Source organism: Nomascus leucogenys, chromosome 7b, assembly GCF_006542625.1.
Source record: "Nomascus leucogenys isolate Asia chromosome 7b, Asia_NLE_v1, whole genome shotgun sequence".
Classification (NCBI taxonomy): Eukaryota; Metazoa; Chordata; class Mammalia; order Primates; family Hylobatidae; genus Nomascus; species Nomascus leucogenys.
In genome coordinates, this window is record NC_044387.1 from 26215076 (window position 1) to 26240443 (window position 25368).

Sequence of the window (25368 nt, forward strand, 5' to 3'; positions counted from 1 at the left end):
ATCTCAATTCCTTAGCTTTATGCTTGTATTTCAAATACCATTGGAATTTTTAAATGCCATAAGGCCAGTGTAAAGAATGCAAAATGGTAGTTTTGAAAAGTAGGTAGACTGAGATTTATCAGTTATAGTAATCCAAATGTTAATGCATTTATAAAAATTATCATGTTGGATTATCATAATTCTACATAGGATTAATGGAGAGAAGGGTCTCAAATAAATTAGCAAGTATATCATTTGCACCTTTGCATTGTGTTACATGTACCCAAGGATCAAAGTGATAGCCAAGAAATGTGCTCAGTGAAGAGTTAAGTTTGAGTTTTCACTATAAAGTGAAATAGCCATTAAAGCAGGTCTCAAATTTGATTTTCTTGATTTTGTTAAAGATTTTTTGTTTCCCAAACAGCACAGCAGACACTGGAATGGAAAAAACTTAAAAAAAAAAACCAAAAACTAAAAAACACTTCTTTAGCATACCTTGAATGTGACTTAGGCAAAGTAGGACTTATCAGCAGTGTATAGGTAGCCTGAATCTAATGCCACCAGAAGGTCAGAAGGTGTTTAACTATAGGAAAGCTCTAGCTGGTTTCCGTTGGTCAGAGCACCTTGGGTTATTGTTAACCCGATTTAACATAGTCTCCCTCAACAACCATGCTTGACTCATTTTGTTTGTTTGTTTGTTTTAAATAAAGCTGTATATTAGTGTCAGAATAAAAGCATCTTTACTCACATGAACTAAACCTGTGGCATTTTTACTTGATCTACCCAGGTCCTGAATCAGAATTATTATTTTTGTATGACTACTAAGAGATGCGATTGAAAATAGAAAATCCCCCCATAATCCCGTTATTACTAAAACTGTGAGCTGTTGTAAATATAATGAAAATAAATAATTTATATTCAAAGTAAAACTTCATCTATTCTAAGCTTAACATATTGAACAGAATACATCAGAATAAAAGAATCACTGTTATGTAATCAGTTTTTCCTTCTGGAAAGAATATACTTTACTTTTTAAAGTACTTTACTTTTTAAAGTAAGCCATTTCTAATCTATATATAGGCAATGATTTAAAATTTTAATTTTTACCTAAACAAAGACGTTAATTGTACCTGATTTTAATTACATTGGGAATCACTTAGACATGCATTCTCTGTGAAAGAAAAAATCAATAATTTGGGAAACATTTTCATTTCTGTAGTTTCTGTCATATAAGTGGAGGATCCCAGTAAGTTTGGAGGGCCAAAAGTATCTTCTCATGTTCCCTGTAATTCAATCTTATTTTCTTTCTCATGATTTGTTTGGCTTCTGGAGGGTTTTTTTTTTCTTTTAGCCTTGTTGATTGACAAGTTATTTCCTTTTAATTTATTGACACTTCTGTGGCATTGCAGGAAAAAGGTTGTGTTTGTGTGGGTGTGTGGTGTGTGTCTGTGTCTGTTTCCCAGTAACCATATTATTCATAATATTTGGCATAAGTGTCCCAAAGGACACATACTTTATAGCAAGCCAAAGTAGTTTTTATTTTAACAGAAAACATTCAAACAAAACTCAAATATCTCAATCTACATGTCCCTTGTCAGCTGAAGGACCAGTATGTTTCCCTGAGGCATTTTTACTCCATTGTTTCAGGTTAGGGCTAAAATCTAATGGCACATTTCATACTATGTGGAAGATACTAGTTTCATAACATCTATATGACTTTGATTAACATTGTTAAGAAAAAAATGACTTAGGACTTTTACAGGGTAAATATTTAATAACCTTTTAAACAGATGACTAAAGGTACCATGCTATAAATACAGAAAGAGCCACTCTAAATATTACATTTTATTTACTTACCATACACAGACTAGAAGAACCAATACCAAAAATATCTAGGTTTGCCAAAAGTATTTCATTTCTTCATTTCTTATGGATGTTTTTGGATAAAGTCCTAAGAGAATCAAAACACATTTCACGCCAGTCTCCATTTAAGGATAAAACTATTTCAAAAAAGGTGATAGGAAACAAGATATAAAATCTCTAAAAGCATTTATCAACATTGAGGATACAAAATATAAAGAAGGGGATTTTTATAGATGTTAGTTGGTACACTCATGAGTCATACCCCAGTACCCTTAAGAATGAGGGATGAGATGGTATCTCACTGTGGTTTTGATTTGCATTTCTCTGATGGCCAGTGATGATGAGCATTTCTTCATGTGTTTTTTGGCTGCATAAATGTCTTCTTTTGAGAAGGGTCTGTTCATGTCCTTTGCCCACTTTTTGATGGGGTTGTTTTTTTCTGGTAAATTTGTTTGAGTTCATTGTAGATTCTGGATATTAGCCCTTTGTCAGATGAGTAGGTTGCAAAAATTTTCTCCCATTCTGTAGGTTGCCTGTTGACTCTGATGGTAGTTTCTTTTGCTGTGCAGAAGCTCTTTAATTTCATTAGATCCCATTTGTCAATTTTGGCTTTTGTTGCCATTGCTTTTGGTGTTTTAGACATGAAGTCCTTGCCCACGCCTATGTCCTGAATGGTATTGCCTAGGCTTTCTTGTAGGATTTTAATGGTTTTAGGTCTAACATTTAAGTCTTTAATCCATCTTGAATTAATTTTTGTATAAGGTGTAAGGTAGGGATCCAGTTTCAGCTTCCTACATATGGCTAGCCAGTTTTCCCAGCACCATTTATTAAATAGGGAATCCTTTTCCCATTGCTTGTTTTTGTCAGGTTTGTCAAAGATCAGATAGTTGTAGATATGCGGCATCATTTCCGAGGGCTCTGTTCTGTTCCATTGATCTATGTCTCTGTTGTGGTACCAGTACCATGCTGTTTTGGTTACTGTAGCCTTGTAGTATAGTTTGAAGTCAGGTAGCGTGATGCCTCCAGCTTTGTTCTTTTGGCTTAGGATTGACTTGGCGATGCAGGCTCTCTTTTGGTTCCATATGAACTTTAAAGTAGTTTTTTCCAATTCTGTGAAGAAAGTCATTGGTAGCTTGATGGGGATGGCATTGAATCTATAAATTCCCTTGGGCAGTATGGCCATTTTCACGATATTGATTCTTCCAAGCCAGGAGCATGGAATGTTCTTCCATTTGTTTGTATCCTCTTTTATTTCATTGAGCAGTGGTTTGTAGTTCTCCTTGAAGAGGTCCTTCACATCCCTTGTAAGTTGGACATCAGTTAGAATGGCCATCATTAAAAAATCAGGAAACAACAGGTGCTGGAGAGGATGTGGAGAAATAGGAACACTTTTACACTGTTGGTGGGACTGTAAACTAGTTCAACCATTGTGGAAGTCAGTGTGGCGATTCCTCAGGGATCTAGAACTAGAAATACCATTTGACCCAGCCATCCCATTACTGGGTATATACCCAAAGGACTATAAATCATGCTGCTATAAAGACACATGCACACGTATGTTTATTGCGGCACTATTCACAATAGCAAAGAGTTGGAACCAACTCAAACGTCCAACAACGATAGACTGGATTAAGAAAATGTGGCATATATACACCATGGAATACTATGCAGCCATAAAAAATGATGAGTTCATGTCCTTTGTAGGGACATGGATGAAATTGGAAAACATCATTCTCAGTAAACTATCGCAAGGACAAAAAACCAAACACTGCATGTTCTCACTCATAGGTGGGAATTGAACAATGAGAACTCATGGACACAGGAAGGGGAACATCACACTCTGGGGACTATTGTGGGGTTGGGGGAGGGGGGAGGGATAGCATTAGGAGATATACCTAATGCTAAATGACGAGTTAATGGGTGCAGGAAATCAACATGGCACATGGATACCTATGTAACAAACCTGCACATTGTGCACGTGTACCCTAAAACCTAAAGTATAATAATAAAATAAAAAATAAAAATAAAAAAAGAACGAGGGATGGGGGTTGCTTCATTATTTGCCATTTGGAGAACTTAAAATACGCTCCTTGCAGTTTGGAGATGCAGTAGGCTGGCTTCTGACTTTTGCCTGAAAAGCTGATATGGCAAATGTGGGCTGGTTTCTTGCTTTGAAGCTGCACAAAAAGAGGTGCAGTTGTGGGGCAGCAGAGTCCACAAGAGCAAAGAGTATATAAATGTTTTCCATGCACAAGACTGTAGAGCCAGGGTCATCTTACATCCTGTTTGAGATGGTTCCTTGAAAGGGAAACAAAAACAAAACAAAAACCTCGAGAAAAAATAAAGAAGTTGAGGGATGTACAAGATGAGAAAAAAAGTGACTGTCCTGAAGAGACATTCATTTGCTCTGTCCAGGGAACTGCAGCAGAGAAAACCTCAGGGATAGGGTTAGAAAGAGCCATTCCCCCTGGATCATCACACTAACATCGATGAATTCAGACTTTTTGCGCCCTCCCCTTATCCATTCTTTTGGCCCATACTTCACATTTAGAGGAGGTCAGAAAATACCCATGAGGGAATATCTAAAAAAGTAGAGGGGATAAATCAAGGAGGAAAATATAAACTGGAACTCACGTTTGAAATTTTTATTCTACATAGGACTACATTTTAAATTTTGAATTGTGACTCAAATTCAAAGTACTAGAGGACTTTTGCCATCTTAAGAATGATGATAAAAGTCATGGAATCTGCATGAGTTTTCATCCAAAAGGAAGGGACTAAAATAACTCCACATAGTGTATTTTAAGTACAAAAGGAAATAGAAATAAAATTGCTTGTGATTTCCCCTACAAGTATAACCAGTTCAATTACATTGAGAATTCAAGGGCTGATGCACTTATTAGTAACAAATAAGTCAAAATTAAAAGCAGAATTGATAGTGACTCATCAGGTAACAAAGAACTAAAGAGGAAGTTTTAGCTATAATTACTTGAAGGGTTTTTTTTCCCTTCCTCCCATTCATTTTTCTTTCTCTTCATAGTTTATTTCTATCTTAGAAGAGGAATATTCTGCTTTATGTCAGTCAGCAATACATTTCAGAGAATCAGATGTTCTGTGCCAAAATGTTAACTGGGTACCTATTTCCTAATGTGTGGGAAAAAAAGATTATGATACATTACATGTCAATTCCAAATTCCAAAAGTTGTTCCATCATAAAATTGATGAGACTTAACCTTCAAAGTCCTTCACTTGCAGGAACCCCTTCCAAGATCCTGGGAAGAAACTAGCAATGAATATTTGTAATGTTCATAAATGTAAGATAATTTTATAATATTTTAGTTAAAGGAGACCCCCTCAAATATTACAAGCTGCAGCTCCTACAAAACCTAGACCCATTCTAACAGAACAATCAACTTATTTCCTAAATGTAAATAAAATATGGAAAACCCCTATGTAGAAGGATGCTTGGATGTGAAATGATTAAACATTGTTTCCTAATGGTCAAACAATTCGTATAATTAGTGCAACAGTTGTTTTTGTGTATAGAAATATCTATTCTACTAATTTTTTCATTTACTTGTTTTCTTATTCATTATTTCCTTAATACTTTCTTTTTCAAAAAAAAAACTTCTACTTCATGTTCAGTGGTACATATGCAGCTTTGCCTTATAGGTAAACTGCATGTCTCAGGGGTTTGGTGTACAGATTATTTCATCACCCAGGTAATAAGCATAGTGCCCAATAGGTAGCTTTTTGATACTCTCCCTCCTTCCATCCTTCACCCTCAAGTAGACCCTAGTGCCTGTTGTCCCTTCTTTGTGTCCATGTGTTATTGTTTATGTCCCACTTACAAGTGGGAAGATGTGGTATTTGTTTTTCTCTTCCTGAATTAGTTTGCTTGGGATAATGGCCTCCAGCTCCATCCATGTTCCTGGAAAACACATAGTCTTATTCTTTTTATGGCTGCATAGTATTCCACGGTGTGTATGTACCATATTTTCCTTATCCAGTCTACCGCTGATGGGCATTTAGGTTGATTGCATGTGTGAACAGTGCTGCAATAAACATATGTGTGCATGTGTCTTTATGATAGAATGATTTACATTCCTGTGGGTATATACTCAATAATGAAATTGCTGGGTCAAATGATAATTCTGTTTTAAGGGCTTTGAGAAATCTTCACACTACTTTATACAATGGCTGAACTAATTACATTCCCACCAGCAGTGTATAAGCATTCCCTTTCCTCTGCCACCTCGCCAGCATCTGCTCTTTGACAAAGTCAACAAAAACACGCAATGTAGAAAGGACTCCCTATTTAACAACCGGTGCTGGGATAACTGGCAAGCCATATGCAGACGATTGAAATTGGACCCCTACCTTTCCCCATACAATCAACACAAGATGCATTAATTTCTAAATGTAAAACCTAAAACTATTAAAACCCTAGAAGATAACCCACAAAATACCATTCTACACATAAGACCTGGCTAAGATTTCGTGACAATAATGCCAAAGGCAATTGCAACAAAAAAGAAAATGGACAATTGATACCTAATTAAACTAAGGAGCTTCTGCACAGCCAAAGAAACTATCAGCAGAGTAAACAGCCTACATAATGGGAGAAAATATTTGCAAACTATGCATCCAACAAAGGTCTAATATCCAGAATCTATAAGGAACTTAAACAAATTTACAAGCACAAAACAACCCAATTAAAAAGTGGGCAAAGGACATGAACAGACACTTTTCAAAAGAAGACACACATGTGGCCAGAAAGCATGAAAAATGCTCACATCACTAGCCATTAGAGAATTGGAAATCAAAATCACAGTGAGGTATCATCTCACACCAGTCAGAAAGACTATTATTATTATTATTATTAGAGATGGAGTCTTGCTGTATCGCTCAGGCTGGAGTGCAGTGGCTCGATCTCGGCTCACTGCAACCTCCACCTCCCAGGTTCAAGAGATTCTCCTGCCTCAGCCTCCCAAGCAGGTGGGATTACAAGTGCATGCCACCCATGGCCCAGCTTATTTTTGTATTTTTAGTAGAGACGGGGTTTTGCCATGTTGCCCAGGCTGGCCTTGAACTCCTGACCTCAAGTGATCTGCCTGCCTCCGCCTCCCAAAGTGCTGGGATTACAGACGGGAGCCACCACGCCCAGCCGGCTATTATTAAAAAGTCAAAATAATACTTTCTTGACTTGAGGGGGGTGTTTATTGTATAATACTCGGTTAAACTTTGAAAGGCATTCTGGAAACACCTCAGGACAAGTGCACCGGGCACAGAATAGCTCACAATGAGTATGACACTGCAATGGCTCTTAGAACCAGAAATATCCCCAGTACATGTCTCCTTTGTTGATGCATGCTGCTTTTTTCAAAATATCTACATGTGATTGTCATGTATTACTAATTATAATTAAAACGTAACTTGAGTACTTACTGTACACTGTTTTCTCAAAAATGATTGTATTTTGGCCTGGCACAGTGGCTCATGCCTGTAATCCCAGTATACTGGGAGGCCTAGGCAGGAGGGTTGCCTGAAGCTAGGAGTTCAAGACCAGCATGAACAACTATGTGAGACCCCATCTCTACTAAAAATATTTAAAATTAGCTGGGTATGGTGGTGCAGGCCCATAGTCCCAACTACTCAGGAGGCTGAGGCAGGAGGATTGCTTGAGCCCAAGAGTTCAAGGCCGCAGTGAGCAATGATCACACTACTGCACCACAGCCTGGGTGACCCTGCCTTTAAAAAAAAAAATGATTGTATTTTGTTCTCCAAATGCAAATATAAAATTTCCTATGTAAACATCAGCTATAAATGTATTGACAGTTAATGCATCATATAAAGTTTAAATAAGAACCAAAAAACACTCTACTGGGAACAATGTAATGGAGAGATAGATGTTGGGAGAATTTACGTTACTTTTCAAAATTGCCTTGCAGTTGAACCTCTGTGGCATCACTAAATAACAATAGTGACAACAATAAAAATAATAACAATAATAGCCAGTGTTTGGCTTAACTAAACCTTCTCAAGCATGATTTCATTTAATGTTTTCAACAATCCAATAAAATAAGCATCATTATATCCATTTTAGAGATGAAAAAACTAAGAGGTTCAGTAATTGATTCAAGCTGACACAGCTCATATGTGACAGAGCCAGAAGTCCACTGCATTTAGTTCAATTTTTCAACAACTATTTAGAGAGCATCTCCTCGACACAAGACATGCCAGTTTGTTTTGCTTAAATTTTATATCCTACAACATTCACTACAGAGATTTACTTCTTTGTCTTACAAAATTTGCACACAAGTTTTGTGTCAAAAGCTTTTTCTTTGCAAATAACAGGTTGATGGCATCGACCTTGCATTTCTGATGGTAGCAAAAACCATCACAAACCTTCTGGAGAACAGTATGAGAATATTTGGTGAAATTAAGCATGTGAATACCACATGATACAAAACTCATGCTCTTGGCTATACATAATGGGAACTATGTATCACTTAGAGTAAATGAACTAGTTATACATACAACTATATGAATACATCAAAACTTAGTGTTGAGTAAAGCAATGAAGAAAGAAAATATTACAGCACAATATCACATATATAATTACACATAAAACTGGAAGAAAATATTAACTTCAGAAACACTGGACATTTTTCAAGAATATGCACAAATTCAAAGAACTTAAACTGGCCTCATTATATGGTTACAAAAGAAGGAATTGGAAATAGGTACTGGGATAAAATAAGGAAGAAATTGTACATGATGTGGTGATGACAATGTTGCACAAACTGAGAAATATTAATAATTAAAATAATTGATCTGAGTTCCTGGGAATTTTGATTCAACGTTATGATCCAGAAAGTCCATGCCTGAGATCAAACACCACTCAAGAGTTGGAATACAAAGCAAAATAAATTCAGCATTGCATCCTCAGAGCAATGAATCACCAAAGACAGTACCCTCCAGTCAGTAGTCATCACTGAGCTCACTTTATCAGGTTATTTATTCAAGTAAGAACATTTAATTAAATTCTCACTAGAATAGCTAGAAGTCATAAAAAACACAGGTGTACTCATAACAAACCAGTGTATTGAAGTATAGCTTGCCTATCCTTATAATTTAGTTAAAATAGAATTTCTCAATGTAGTTTGCTATGAAGCAGAATTCAAGAGGTCTCCTGTAGTATTAATGTCTAATAAACAATTCTCTTCCTCAATATTTCTCTCTTTCTGTCTCTTTGTTTCGGTCTCTCTCTATATATTACCGATTTTAATTAAAATATAAACATTTAAAAAAATTATTTGATTATCTTCCACTAATAATTAATGATAGAGAATGTTTACAATTGCTGCATGCCAGATGTTGCTGTGTGCCCTATTAAGGAGTTTAAATGAGATACTTAATTCTCAGTTTACTCAGATTGATTCTATTTTCATCACCAGGTATCACATACCAGCACAGACTTCCCTGGTAGGTGACACATGGCATATTTAAAAAACTTACATTCTAGAAGTTGATAATATAGTTACGTGAATCAAGTGCTGAAATCATCTCATATTGATGATTAAACCCTTTATTTCTGTATATGGCTTCTTTGTTAATTTTTCTTCTATTGTATTGACCAGGTCTCTCTCCTTTATATCCCTGTATTGCCCTGTGCAATACCACCAACATCATATTCAGCTCTATGCTGCATTGTATTTTTCTGTTTATGCCTATCTTTACCATTAGACTGTGAGGTTCTCCGAGGTGGAAACTATCTCTTGAATATCTTTATCATGAGGAAAAATAATGTAGTAAGCTCCTGTCTACTATATTTTTTAAAAGTAAGAAGGGGGATACAATTGATATCTTCAAGATACATTCTCATCTAGAATGTATCTGAATAAGTAGCTAGTGCATCAACTAGGTGAAATAGACCTTAACTTTATTTTCATTCACCTGAGGATAAGTGAATGCAGAAAACCTCATATATTTATAGAAGTCTATTAGAAAAACACATTTCAGTAGCAGCATTTTGGTTCAAATTGGTTTCTTTAGATGCAAATTATCAGGGGCCGGCAGTCTCATCATAGCTGAGTATTAGTGCTTGGTGAGTTTATATGCTCTCACTTTTGGAAAGGGAATACTTTTCAGGTATGAAAACCCTATTTCCAAAAGCCCAAGTGGATTGGTTGTGTGAAAGAGATAACCCTGCAGCTGCTTAGTCGGTGGTAATGCAGCCATCATTCCTCTCAAAATGCAAGGTATAATAAAAAGCTGCAAATGTAGAGTGTAATATTCAGCCAAGGCTTCATGAAACACAATTCCTACTGCATTAATATCCAAACCCAGTTTTCTGTTGGGAACTTCGTGCTATGAAGAGTGCCAATTCATTTCCTATTAAGAAAGGCATCATGGATACAGCCAGACAATAGCTTGTTTCAGTCTCCTTCAGGACTAGCAATTACCTGTATCCTTGAAAAATAGAAGGAACGGCATGTGGAGGGTCAGCAAGAGTGGACAGCTGGTCAATCCTCTGGGCTGGAACTACATAAAGGCTCAGCACTGCTGTTTCAATGTGGAGTGTCAATAAATTGGCATTTAATTGAACACTATAAACAATGTCACTAGTACAACTATGTTGTTAATGATTAACCCTAAAGTAATCAGATGCTGTCTTCTGGTGACTTCTTAAAATGTCACTTATCCAAGAGCTGTCCAGGGGGAACTAAAGAAGATACCAATGCTAGAAAGGAAAAAAATCTACCGGTATAAAATTACAACCTTACGTCTTGCTTGTCTCACTTGTAACTGCATTGGTACAGAGTCTACGTAATTTCACTTTCAATGACTTCCTAAATCAGTAATTAAAATACAAATAAAATTCAAAGATATTTGAAATTCTACAATTATTTGCTTTGAATTTGATTTATCTTTGATAAAAATACATTGATGATTTGAGATACCCGTTAAATTTTAAAGTAACCTTGAATGGTAGCTACAGACTTTGGGCTATCTCTGCCTGCAATGCCTACTCCCTAATCACTCACAATCCCTCCATAGCTGCTAACCCTGAGGTTACATATGTGTTTCCCAAAATATACACGTATTTGCATCAACAATTTTGCTTTGTATTTGTTTGTCCATTTGTTAAATAGGGGGGTTTTATGTGAATTGTTTGATGACCCCAATTTTGACCAGAAAACAAAACAGTATTCAGAGAAAAGGTTTCGATCCATGTGGATGTGGGTGTGTGAGCAAGAGGAAGGTGTGATGAGTCAGAAGGTCAAAGCCAAGGATAAGGAGAGTTAAAAGCAAGAGAAAGATGGCTTAAAGACAGGCTGAATATCTCTGGAGAGCTGGTTCAGGAAAATTTCTGAGTGAATGAGAAACACACTGTAGATATTTAAGATACGCAGAATGTCTCCAAAGAGCTGGATCAGGAAAATTTCTGATTGAGGGAGACACAGTAATCAGCTTAATATATCAGACACCCTTCTGGTTATTTCAGGAAAAGACCAAATTTTATGTCTAGAAAACTGTCTAAAATTGATGTTGCCATGTCCTCTTTATCCAAGAGAACTGAGAAAGATTGCTGTGGAGTGATGTCAGTCCCTTTCAACTTACCGAGTAAATACTGATTGCTTACTTTGTGCCAAGTATTGGACTAAACACTAGAGGTACAATTATGGACATTGTCCTTAAGGAGCTTATACTTTGTTGAAAGAAGCAGGTGATGGCAAGATCTTTTGAACATTTTTAAATAAGAAAGAAATAAGTACAGGGTGCTTGGGGGCACAAGGAAGGAATGCCTGTGTTAGTCTAAAGAGAACAATTCTTCTTATGGGAGTGACATCCAAAGGGAGACTAGAAGGAGGAATCAGGAATCTGCCAGCTGGCAGGGAACGGGACAGAGATGAGGGGCAGAAGAGTTTTCTAATCAAAGCCCTAGAGACGAAGACACTAGTGCTAAAATACAGAAGACCAGAGGGTGAGAATAAGAGTCAGCGAGTGAGCAAGCGAGAGAGAGATCAAGAAAGGTTCTGGACATTTCTACTAAGCAAAATAAGGTAGAATTAAAATATGTTAAACAGAAATGCTACATTTGTGCATTAGAAAAGTGACATTAGCTACAGTGTGGGGAAAACTAGAAGTATGGATAAGACAGAGAGCAGGGAGACCAGTTAGGAAAGTAGCTATTGCAACATTCCAGACAAGAGATGATGGTGTCCTGAGCAAAAGTGGTGATAATGGGAACAAGGAGAAATAGAAGCATTTGAGACATACTTAGGAAACAGGAGTGGTAGACCAAGACTGTGCTTAGTGCCAAAATGGGACTAAGTTGGTAGAGAAGCAAATAAACTAAATCTAGGAATGTCCTATACTGTGTAATTATTTTTGTGTAGTCATTTTATATAGTTTTGCCCAGTTTCTTCCAATAATATATTCAAAGATGTTTCAATTATAAGAAACAGTAAAAGAGAATATTGCTGGAATTATAAAAGTGTAGGGATCCAGTGTAAGAGAATATGATTCCTTTTTCAGGCTTGATGTTGGCAGAATTTATAAGCAATGAAATAAGAAGCCTTACATGAAGCTGATCTTGACAATTTGCCCTGTGCTTAAAATATTTTGATTGGAATCGTTGCATACTATTCTTACCTATTTCAAGTCAGAAAAAATCACAGTCTTATTAGATGTGCATCACAGCATACAACTAAATCCAAAGAAGATTTCTGACAAATCACTTGAAGTACAAGTCCTGAAACATCCTTCTGGCAGAAGAGTGTGTTCCGTATAGTGGTAGAATTATCGTTCCGTCCCTGGCCAACTCAGCTAATGGACCCATTAGCTAACTTTTCTGCAGTCCTGGAGGTGAAATCCTGGCTTTCCAGTGTGATGTGTAAACCACAAATTACTCTTCCTCTCAAAAACTATTCCTCTTTAAGATTCAAACCAGCTCTAACATCCTCTACAGATATCTTAGCTGGGAAAACTCAGACTTCACTCTTGACAGCCTCACATTCCCCAGGATTCACATATCTCACTCTAACTAAACATGAACCCGATTTCTTCTTGGAGAACAGAAAAAAATCTCACTGAAAAAGAGTCATTTTGGTTTCTCTTCTTTATGCATCTTGGATGATTGTTCTCTTGAGACATACTCCCTCAGTATCCTCAACCCCTTCCTCTTCTGTGATCTTCTCATAGTTTGTGGTTTTCTGAGGGCTGGTGGGAAAAAACAAGTCAATGGGAAATCTCTGACCAAACCTTTGCCACTCGCTGAACATCTCTTTCACAGCCCTCAATCCACTGAACTGTCTGCTATACCAGAGTCATAGAGAATACTCAACATATTAGGGCTCTGAAATTTGAAAAGTTATTTATGAACAACTGAGCTTTTATGAATGTTTTATTGCTCTTTGGATAGTTAGATCTATGCAGTCATCTTGAAAAGAGAAATTTCCAAAGGCTCCAAAAAAGGAGAGGAAGAGGGGATTGGCGACTTACATAAAAGTTAGTTTCCAACTTCTCATTCCCTGACAAAGGTATTTGCTGAACCCAAAGATGGCATCCAAGCAGAAGACTCAGCAATAACAACAAAACTTAAAGTTAAACTCGTGTTTGGCAGAGAAGCATCACTTATAAATTATAAATGAAGACTTACTTGTATGTTTACATAAATAATGGCAAGCTGAAAATGAACAGAACTGCACTGCCTAACACAAAAAGTCAGCCCACTTGCTTCATTCGGCATCATCTTTTGTTCTGCACTTGCTGGCTACTGGGCTGTAATTAATATTTAAAGATCATTTAGGTAATATAAACTAAATAATTATAAAGTTTTATGTGTTCTACAATATTGTAAGAAACAATTATTCCACTAAGTTTTATGACAATGAATTCCATGACTTAACCAAGTAGTGAGTTCCTTTAAAAAAAAAAAATACCTCGCAAGGACAAAAAATCAAACACCTCATGTTCTCACTCATAGGTGGGAATTGAACAATGAGAACACACGGACACAGGAAGGGGAACATCACACACCGGGGCCTGTTGTGGGGTGGGGGGAGGGGGAAGGGACAGCATTAGGAGATATACCTAATGTTAAATGATGAGTTACTAGGTACAGCACACCAACATGGCACATGTGTACATATGTAACTAACCTGCATGATGTGCACATGTACCCTAAAACTTAAAGTATAATAATAAATAAATAAATAAATAAATAAAAATACCTCTTGTAAAAGAAAACAAAGCAATGCCTCTTTCCATGAGATACATGAACACATACACATACCTTCTCATTTAAAGATAATTAACACTGCCTTTGTTTATTTCTCTGCCCTTTTGTCTTATAATTCACAGACACTCTTGACAGAGTTTGCCCTGGTAATGGCTGACTGTTCTTTTTGATATAATCACTCTCTTCTCCTATGGACATGCCAATATCTTCTGTGATTAGCAAGGGATAGCCCTGTCTATCTCGATTAGTCATGGATGCTTAGCAGTTCACTACATGCATCACCACTAATTGCAGAAAAAGTATTCATCTGGCCTCCTTTCCTTTTTAAGTTTTCTTTTATCCCCAAACAAAATAGGCAAGTAACCCTATCCCTATGAGATGAACTGGCATTCGTAAAATACACTGTGCTTCCTCATAATTATTATTTGAAAAAATATTACTTTGAATTATCTTGGCTGTTTTTAATGAAAATCAGGCCACAAATTTAGTAGCTCATGTAGTCCCTAAATTTAAGCTGCTCGTGTTCTTTTGAGGTAGCGGCTATAGGAATGAGTTAGGGAATAATACCATGTCACGGGTGAGGGTGGATGTTTAAATAAGTGTTTCAATATTTTTACTCTGAATCTGTTCCAAAATCTTATTTGCCAGTTAAACATTTACAATGAAAGTAGGAACTAGAGTGCAAATTAACAGAATACATTTAACAATAATAACACATATTAAATCAAGTAATTATTATAACTCATAGAGATACTACCCCATAACGCTCAATAAAGCATTTATTTTCAGGTTCTTTAATCATATTTTTGGCCAATATTATACTTTCTAGTATAATAATGACAGTTATGAAACTTTAAATATTAGTAATTCAGGAACTAATACAATTTATAAAATATAGGTGATGTTCTTTGAAGATTTGCTCAATCAATATTATCAATCTTATCTCAATTTCTAACTTCATTTTCTATTATTTGAACAAATAGATTGTGAATAATAACTCTGGAACATTAATTAAATGTTGGAAGTTCAGAACGAAATGTTTTATTGCTACATCTGAAAAAAAGAAAATAACAAAAGGATAAGATCAGAAGTGTGAGACTCACAAAGGTCAACCTCACCTTGTGGTTAATAAAATAATTAGCACAGGTAAATGCAGAATAGCAAGTTACTGTAAGAACTAAGAACATTTTATATAGCTGTAAGTCAGCCCCAAATCAGGAAGTGTGACCTTTGAAATAACTGACAATGGATGATTGAAAATGCCAGAGATGGGGGTCAAGGTTGGGATAGTTGAGAAAAGTACAGCATTAAGCACAGGGAACTAGTACTTACTGTCTAGGCACTCTCCTTAGACTCAAAACCACAGTGTAATTTAACTATTATTAGTCTTACGTGATGCATAAGCCTCAGCATAGTCACCTATGGTCACAACTAAGCAGTAGTGAAATTAGGCTTATCCTCACTTCTTTGTGAGTCCAAAGTCCTTGTTCTTTTTACTGCACTAGGATGTCTCCCAGCTCAGGATGGGTGCTAGGCTGGAGACAAACTATGGTTAAGGAGAAAACAGATAAAGTCAAGTAAAAAATGAAGTCAAAATTAGAACTGAAACTGTGGAAAATGATTCTAAAAATGAAAACCAAGCAATGAGGAAAAAAGAATTTGGAAAACCAAGATTTGGAAATTATTTTCTCCAGAATTTTAACTTTAAGTAAGTTCTCTTATGAAATCAGGTAATCAGAAAAAAATAAAAACAAAAAACAAAAAACACTTCTTCCCAGATATACTGTTTAAACAAGTTGAATGGATAAAAGTTGGTTTGAAACCCTCAAAACAAATTTTAATAGTCAACAAAAAGAGCAATGTAGTCCTCTGTGGCAAAAACAGAGTTAATTTTAAACACATGTAGATGTGATCTAAATAAAATCGAGAAAGGAAAACAGAAATGTTTTTAATGTGCTACATTGAAAAATATCTGGTGGAAAATTCAGTAAGTGAATAAATACAAATGTGATGTTGCCAGGGCAATTGTCACCTGGTTTGCAGTCTCTGTCTTCTTCAGCCACATGAAAAATCCTATTAATTTATTTTTCTGAAAAAGGGAAGAAAGAAGAGCTTCATAATTAAAGCCTCACTCAAACTACCAAAATCAAATTATGACCTTTTGCATGTTTAAAACCCTAAAACAAATGGACACTTGAAAGAAAACTGACCACCACGTTTTACTTTAAAGGGAAAGTCTAAAAATATATATACAACCAACAATCACATAAATAACTTCCCACACGTTTAAGGAACTATTAACTCTGACAAGATATAAACTAATTATACTTAACCAGATTATATTATAGGATTATACTATGTAAAATCATGCTTTATAAAATAAAGAAGAAGTGGCATGGGAAGACCCTATGAGCATAAAATATAACTGCCCAAGGGTGACAAGGATAGAAAATAAAGGTGAAAAATGACAATATCCACTAAAATTAGTTTAGCTCCTTTCTTATTCCATTGTAGAAACCTGAATTGCTTATTGGTATGTGCACAATGATGAAAATAAAAATAGATTAAGCAGCCTGGAATAATGCCAATCATGTATTCTCATGAAGTAGCAGTTCTAGCATTTCACAGCACACAGATGACTCGCTGGAGACTGCAGAGGTAGCTCTTTCACGGAGACAGAAAGAATGAGTATATCCAGTATGGTTCTGCCACATCAGCAAAACTCTGAGCTTGAATCATGAAGCTGCATATGCATACTGAGAGAAAAGTTAAATCCTGGCTAATAAAGTGGCTTTGAATCCAGACAATTAAGAATTGAAATTCCAACTCTGCTATCTTTAAATAAATGTTACTAAGATGACTTTTGTGCAATCATCTGCGCCCATTTAAAGTGTACAACTCAATACATTTTGGTAGATACACCTGTGAAACCACCTGCACGATCAAGATACAAAATAATTTCATCATTTCCAAAGATAGATCATGTCTTTTCGTAGTCCGTTCTTCCTTCTGTCCATATCCAAAGTCAACAACAGATCGACATCAACTTTTTGTCATTCTAAATATCCTTGTATTCGCTGTGCTTGTGTATATATGGAAGCACATGGTATGTACTCCTTTGTGTTTGCTTCTGTCACTCAGGATAGCGAATTTTAGATTTATCTCTGTTGTTGCCATTGGCAGTACCTTCTGTTTACTGCAGAGTGGTATTTCAGTGTCTACTTATGCCACTTGTGTTTCACCTGTTGATGGACCATCGAGTTATTTATACTTTTTGGCTATTGTTAGTAAAACTGCCGTCATCATCTGTATATGAGTCTTTTTGTAGACACATGTCCATTTGTGTTGGATAAAGATCTAAGAATTTGATAGCTCGTTTCTCTAGTAAATATCTATTTCACCATTTACAGAAACGCCAGTTTTCTATAGTTTTTTTTTTTTTTTTTTTTTTTTTTCCCACCAGCAACAGTGTATGAGCATTCTGGTTGCTCTACATCTTCACAGGACTTGAAATTTTTCAACCTTTTTAAGTTTGACCATTATAATGTGTGTATAGTAGTTTCTTCTTGTAAGTTGAATTTGCACTTTTTCTGATGAATAAAGATGTTGAGCTTCTTTCATGTGCTTGTTGAGTATTAGTATATCTTCTCTTTTGAAGTGTCCACTCAAAACTTCAAGTTATTCTATAGACTTGTTTTTCTGTTGTTGAGACAGAAATACAATTTGACCCAGCAATCCCATTACTGGGTATATATTCGAAGGAATATAAATCATTCTACCATAAGGATACCTGTATGCATATGTTCATTGCAGAGCTGTTCACATTGGCAAAGACATGTAATCAACCTAAATGTCAATCAGTGATAGACTGGATAAAGAAAATGTGGAATATATACACCATGGAATACTATACAGCCATAAAAAAGAATGAAATCACGTCCTTTGCAGGAAGCTGGATGGAGCTCGAGACCATTATCCTTAGCAAACTAACACAGGAACAGAAAACCAAATACTACATGTTCTCCTACAAATGGGAGCTGAATGATAAGAGCACATGGAAACAAAGAGAGGAACAACAAACGCTGGGGCCTTTCAGAGGATGAAGGCTGGGAAAGGGCAGAGGATCAGGAAAAATAACTAGAGGGTACTAGGCTTAATAACTGGGTGATGAAATAATCCCTACAGCAAACCCCCATGACACATTTTTACCTATGTAACAAACCTGCACATGTACCACTGAACTTTAAAGTTCCTTTTAAAAAGAATTCTTTAAAGTATTCTAGAAACAAATCCTTTGTCAGCTGTATGTTTTAAGATTATTTTCTCTCAGTGTATGGCTTTCCTTTTAGTTTTCACTATATTATTATTCAAAGAACAAAAGACGTAAATTTTGATGAAGTCCAATGTGTCTACTATCTTTTATTGTTCATGTTTTCTGCTCCTTATTAAATAAATCATTGCCCACTCCAAGGACATTTTCTTCCACATTTTATTCTAGAATTTTTATAGTTTAGCTTTTACGTTTAGGTCTGTATTCCGTTTAAGTTATTTCTTTGTGTATGATGTGAGGTGAGCATTAATGTTTATCTACTGCTTCCCCTAATCTCTCCCCACTATGCCCAGTTGTTTTAGCACTACTGCCTGGGAAGAGTTTTATTTAATCATTGACTTTTCTTGCTACCTTTGTCAAAAATCAATTTGTCCTATATAGTGAGTCTTTTCCTAAAGTTCCTATCCTGTTTCATTGATCTATTTGTCTGTCTTTATACCAATACTATGCTGTCTTGGGTTGTTCTCTGAGTGCTATAATAGCATTGGTAAAGTCATTTACTACTTTTGCATGATTATCTACATTTTATTCTAATTTGTGTATTTTGAAGCTTTTTTATTAGGCCCATAAACATTTAAGTTGTTATGTTTTATCATGCATGATACTGTGTTTTAATTGGTAGAAACTGATCTTTGTCCTATAAAGAATTTTGTTAGATGCCCAGTTAGTTTGTCAAACATAGGTGAGCAGGCCTATTTTCCTGGAAGAATAATTTAGTATGTTTAGTTTGGCTGTTTGTCTGTAGTGAATTTGCCAAAGTTATTTTTACCTCTTAGAATATAGAGCTGGCCATGGCGGAGAACGTGGGGTGACTTGCATCAGCTCCACTAAAAGAAAAGAAACCGAGATGTATTCAACCCTTCTTTCTGAAATGCAGCAATGGAGAGATCATTTGCCATGTAACAGAGTGGCCATATATTAAAGCCCAGATCAAGGAAGAGCATAAACAAAGAGAACCACTTAGCTCATTCTAGAACCGAATCAAAAGGAAGAGAAATATATGTTTATGTGACCCATCTTGCTTGGGGTTAACTTGCATTCTGGGAACTGACTAAAGTTGTAAACTTAAACAACTGATCACTAAGCATGTTGTGCAACCTTTGGGTCTAATGCCTATCAAATTAGTGATTCTAGGCCCCGACTAGGCACACGATGTATTCAAGTTACTGTACTACACTATATTAAAAGTATTTCATGTCTTAACAGACAAATCTGATTTTCAGATAAATCACCCCTTGAGCCCAAATTCACTTATTTGTCAAATAGTCACTCAGCTGGAGATATTCAAGTACCACTAAACCCTTGATTCAACCCACTTCAGAAACAGCATGTTGCTGATATCAGTGTTCTACTGAAACCTGAATCTCCACAAGCTTGTACTGACTCTAGCTCAGGTTCTTTGTTAGCCATCATAGAGGGGCCTAATACCTCAGGAGGTAACTGAATGAGAAAATCGAAATTATTTTAGCCTAAATATCCCTGGCCATGGCCAAAGTCCCCTTTATTGAGTCTAACATGGAAAAAGAGTCTACTTTCCTTCCAAGGCTTATGACCACTTGTACAATATGTCACCCCTGAACCTGTGACTTCTACATTAGCAAACATGCCTCCTCAGCTGGTATGCTTTATACATGCAATGCTCAGTTTAAAATAGCAGCCAGCCTGACATTGCTATAGGCAATGAATGGAGATAGACTCAGGCAAGAATAGATGCTTTGAGCTGAAGACATGCTGTCTCAGTGAGAGAGGAGATCCTTAGATTTCTAAATGGAAAGTGGAAAGAGCCAATGTGAAGCACAGGATAGACTCTTAGACTAAATCAGCTTTTACCTTGGATGAATAGTTTGACGGTTATATTCTGTAAGCTGATCAGGACTATTTATGTATACCTTAAATCATGAAGTAGAACACTCCTGTTACAAAGACACATAAATGCACAATTTCTCCAACTACGAGATTTATATAACTTAAAAAAGTAATATGGTTGACAGAATTTGTTGTTTATAAAACTAGTGACACTGAAAATAGGGTTCTGTGGAAAAAGTGACAAAAATAGATTTAAATAATGTTTTTAACTGTAATAAGTCTTCCAAAAAGCATTTGCTTCTAAAACAAACCAAATTTATCTCCATTAAAAACCTGCCTAGGCAAGTAAGTCTTATCCTGAATCCCTTTCTTTAATTGTTCAGGAAATATTGCTTTGCTATCTATCTGCTGATCTAGTGATATGTTTATTCAAACTATACTACTTTTTAAAGTTTGCACACTACATGTACTGGTTTAAAATTTAATACCTTGTTCATTTACATTTGGTTTCTTTTTTTTTTTTCAAGCCACAAGAAATGCTTATGCTACCACTTGGCCCTTTCACAAATTATAGAAAATATAAGGTCATGTTATTAGGGTTTGGTAGCTTGTTCTAATACTAAGAGGCGAGAGTGCAGATGGGTTTGCTTTTGCTACACTACCCAAATAAATGCATTCATGTAGTCTATGGACAGGAAGCAATAATTTTTGTTAAATTATTAAATGTTATTTTATTTTTTAACTTAGTTTAATGAATCAAAGATATTCATTGAGTATTTAAAATATGTATTTGGCTTCTTCTATGAGCCAGGCACTGGGCTATGTGTTAGGAACATACTAATGAATAGAGATACATAGTAGTCCATTTAGGATCACATTCTTATGGTGATAGACAGATTATAACAAAAAACCCCAGATACTAAAATATAATAGAACAACTGTAGTCAGGATGACTTCCATCATGAGGTAACCCCAGATCTTAGACTTAAAAGGTAAGAAGCAGCAAGTCCTAAAAAGAGGAGAGGAAATATTCTAACCAACAGCAATAGTGGGAGCAAAGCCAGGAAGCAGGAAGAGCTCAGAATGTTCACGGAAGCAAGGAGAGACAATGTGCCTTGATATATTCAGTAAGTGCATAAGATGGGGTCAGAGACGTAGGAGGGACAGGATCATTCAAGCCTTGTAGTAAATGAAATGAAGTTCAAGGGGCATTTAAAGTAGCACTAAAATAAAGAATCATTAAGAAGAATGGATTCTATGAGCTGGGAGGCAGGGCTTAGAAGACAGTGCTCTGGGTAATAAGATCATATTATGGTGATGCATATGAAGACAAGTGAATGGTTTAAAGACTTATTTTAGTAAGTAAATGGATACTTTTAAAGGGCATAAATAGATGAAGAAAGGGGGCAAAACTAAGGCTTATTCCTGTTTTTGGAATAAGCTACTGGAGGGATGGTAGAAAACTTTAATGGGATGGCTGTGTCCCCACCCATATCTCATCTTGAATTATAGCTCCCACAATTCCCATGCGTTGTGGAAAGGACTTGGTGGGAGGTAATGGAATCATGGGGGTGGGTCTTTCCCCGTGCTATTCTCATGATAGTGAATAAGTCCCATGAGATCTGATGGTTTTATAAGGGGAGTTTCCCTGCACAAGCTCTCTTCTCTTCTCTGCTGCCATGTGAGACATACCTTTCACCTTCTGCCATGATTATGAGGCCTCCCCAGTCACATGGAACTATGAGTCTATTAAACTTCTTTCTTTTGTAAATCGTCCAGTCTTCAGTATGTCTTTATCAGCAACGTGAAAACGGACTAACACATGAGATTTGAACAGTATAATAAGCAAAGGGCTGTGAGGTGTCAGGAAAAGAAGAGCCAGTTTGGAACATATTAAGTTAGAAAAATGTATACTGTATATCCATGTGGAGATAGCAAGAAAGTATTTAGTTTTTTGAGGTGGGGCCTAGACATGAAGACTTGGGAGTTTTAGTTTATAGATAATATTTAAGCCATGGAACTGGAGGACATTATTCATGGAGAAAGTTGATTTGGTAGAGCAAAGAATGCCCAGGAACAATATTTGGCGAACTCTAACATTCAGATCATCTATTGCTAGATGAACCAAGAGTAACCAGCAGTACCTTTGCTGAAAAATAAATAAAAATCATTAGTCGACCACACATTTACATGGTCTAATCTTCAACAGCATGTCAATTGAAATATATATCTTAATGTTTTTTCTTTTGAATGGGAGTTATTATCTCCATTTTTAAGGAATATTTAAATCTGCTTTGGACACTCTAGACTTAGATATTGGAAAATAATATAAGTACAAGCCTATACACAAAGAATTTCCCTATAAATTCTTTTTTACATCCCATTAACAGAAAAACAACCATGATAGTGACAGGTTTGGGGATAGTAAATACTAAAAGGGACAACAAACTAGAGATATCTATTCAGCTCAGTATGATCTTGGACAATAAAAAGTTTCCATTTCTATTACTAAATGTGTATTTCTAAATCAGGTGAAGAGATCTATTACTAAATGTATATTTCTAAATCAGGTGAAGAGAAATTAGACTTCATATTCACCAACTGTGAGAATTTATTCCTCCTTCAATCCCTCCATTCTGATGTGAGAGCCTTGAGTGAAGGAAGCCAATGAAAAGCTGTCTTGCTCCAAAGACAATATAAGCATTAGAAGGGGTACTAGTAGAGGCTGGGTTTCTAATCAGGGAGTGGCCTCCTATAGGATACATCATCATTTTCAGATGAAAAATTCAACTTAACCTCCTAGCATATGCAGGGAAGGTTTGTCTGTGCCAATGTTGTTTAATCCTTTTGTACCAGGGTAGTTATTAATAGCATCACTTTCACATGTGTCTGGGTTTCCATGATAAATTATATGGTCACCCAACAAACATCCCCACTTAAGAACAAGCCAAACCAGGCAACAAGGTGTGCATCACAGCCAACTGCAGATAAAGAAGTCCTTAATATCACCTCCATTGCTAATAATATTCATTTAGAAGATTAACTCTTTCTCTCCTTTTGACCACTGTGTCTCCTCCTCCAAAGGAAAAATTGGCTTATAGTATTTGCATGGTGCTAAATTCTTGTTCTTTAGATATAGTAGGGGAGATGTAAAAGACAGTGATTGAAAATCACTTAAGCCAGCCCAGAAGTCCTTGTTCTATGGCACTGAACTGATGGGAAAACTGAAGGTTTATGTTAACTTACCTTACATAATACAACTGTGGAAAAGTTACAATGTGAACATAATTGTGATTCCCATACCTGTGCTTCCAATCACTCCACTCTTCAGTTATCTAGTTTACAGTCAGATGGGGAGTGGAGAGGCTGACTGTAGCACTACTTTAATGCCATCTGTAACACCAGACATGTATCTATAACAAAAGTACAAAGTGAACTCCCCGCAAGTTGAGTTCTGACTAGGGGATTCAAAAAAGTCATCTCAAGTAGTTGATCATTAGTTCACTAGTTATGGACAGAAGGAAGTGACAGAAGAAAAGGAACATTTCAAACTAGGGAAATTACATTATTAGATTTGTGGAGGCATGAAAGTGCAAGGCAGGTTGAGATTATAGTAACTAAGTGTTGATAAAACTTATGATGCAAGATACATTAAAAAGGAACCTGGAGGAATAGGATAAAGAGATCTTGCTTACCATATAAAAAAACATTTTATTTTATTGGACACTTTTGAGATTTTTGTAATGATTATTTTGGTAGCATTCTGAAGGGTGATTTGGAGAGATGGATTATCAAGTAGTAAATTAAAAAGCTGTTTTACAAAGGTTGGATAGCACCTAACCTAGGGGTTAGATAGAACTAAACACATTTGAGACCTTTTTTAATGTCACCTAAAAATAAAATAAAATAAAATCGGCAAGCACTGAATTAAATGATTGGTATAAGCATTCTGTTTGGACAAAGTTCTACCAAAGCATTGGCCTTGTTCAAATATTTTTGAAAAGACAGATGCCCTCTAGAGAAAAGTAGGCTTGTGCTACTTGGAAAGTCGAATCTCCCACCTACAGAAATAAAAGAAGGTAGGTAATGGAGTCAACCCCTGATCTTCATAACAGAAAATTCTGAGATCTTTCTCCCTAAATGTGTTAACTCCTTTACTTTCCTGGTCCTTGTTGCTTTCTCTTCACATCCTATCTAGCACAGGTATTTATCTCTTGTTTCATGATCATATTCTACCAGGAAAAGGTTTTTTTCACTTAGCAAGAAGTGGTACACACTTGGAGAGAAGCAGAGGATGTAGAGCTGGATTGAGTGTGGATACTGGCTGTCCACTGGGCACATTCACAATCTGAAAGGCTCTTTGATCTTGATGGGAACTTCTATTTGCTGCGCTGCAGCAAATCTTTTTCTTCCATATACTAGGACATCAAATTTTTCTTATTTTTTTCCCCCTCTCAGTGTGTGTTTTGAATGGTTTACCTCATCTCCAATTTCCAAGTAAGGGCTATGATTGTGTACATCAATCTGCATATCAAACCTTTTGACCACATACATTTGGATTCAGCATCGAGGATATAACCCAATTCTGAGAGATGTTAACACTCTCTTAGGTTTAGCTGGGAATATAAGACTCTTTCTCTGGCTTTTGATGAGTATTTGACTGTGAGAACTGCTATAACCACACCAGAAATGTCTAGAGTTGCTTTACGTAGCCCAACCATGGAACCACCTTGAGGAAGGCAACAAGATAAATAGCTGAAACGATTTCCATAAATCGATACATAAATGTTTTTAAAGGAAGCAAAAAGCTAGTATGTGAGTGCAGGTAATGTCTTCAGAAGCTGTGCTATCATCTACCATGCAATAACACTTTTCTAAGGCATGTTTCATGATTTTTTTCACGTCTAGATAGGCAAAAAGACAAAAACTGGCATATATCAAAGATTCTGGAAAGAAGATCTGGAATTGGAGAAGTCACAGCTTATCTTAGTTGGGTTTTCTGTTTATAAGACTTGCAAACTTCCAGCAAAATATTTTTGTCTCAAGATGTAAAAATTACTATATGTCATGAGCATCTGAGTGACTCGTAAATGCGTGAAACCTCATATATTAAAGCCAGTAATACTACTATTTATTGCAC

At 36.1% G+C, this 25368-nt stretch overlaps 1 pseudogene; it reads right to left on the reverse strand.

Annotated features, from left to right (window-relative positions):
* Positions 1 to 24782, reverse strand: part of LOC100589499 — a 61197-nt pseudogene extending 36415 nt beyond the window's left edge.
* Positions 24783 to 25368: the final 586 nt, after the last annotated feature.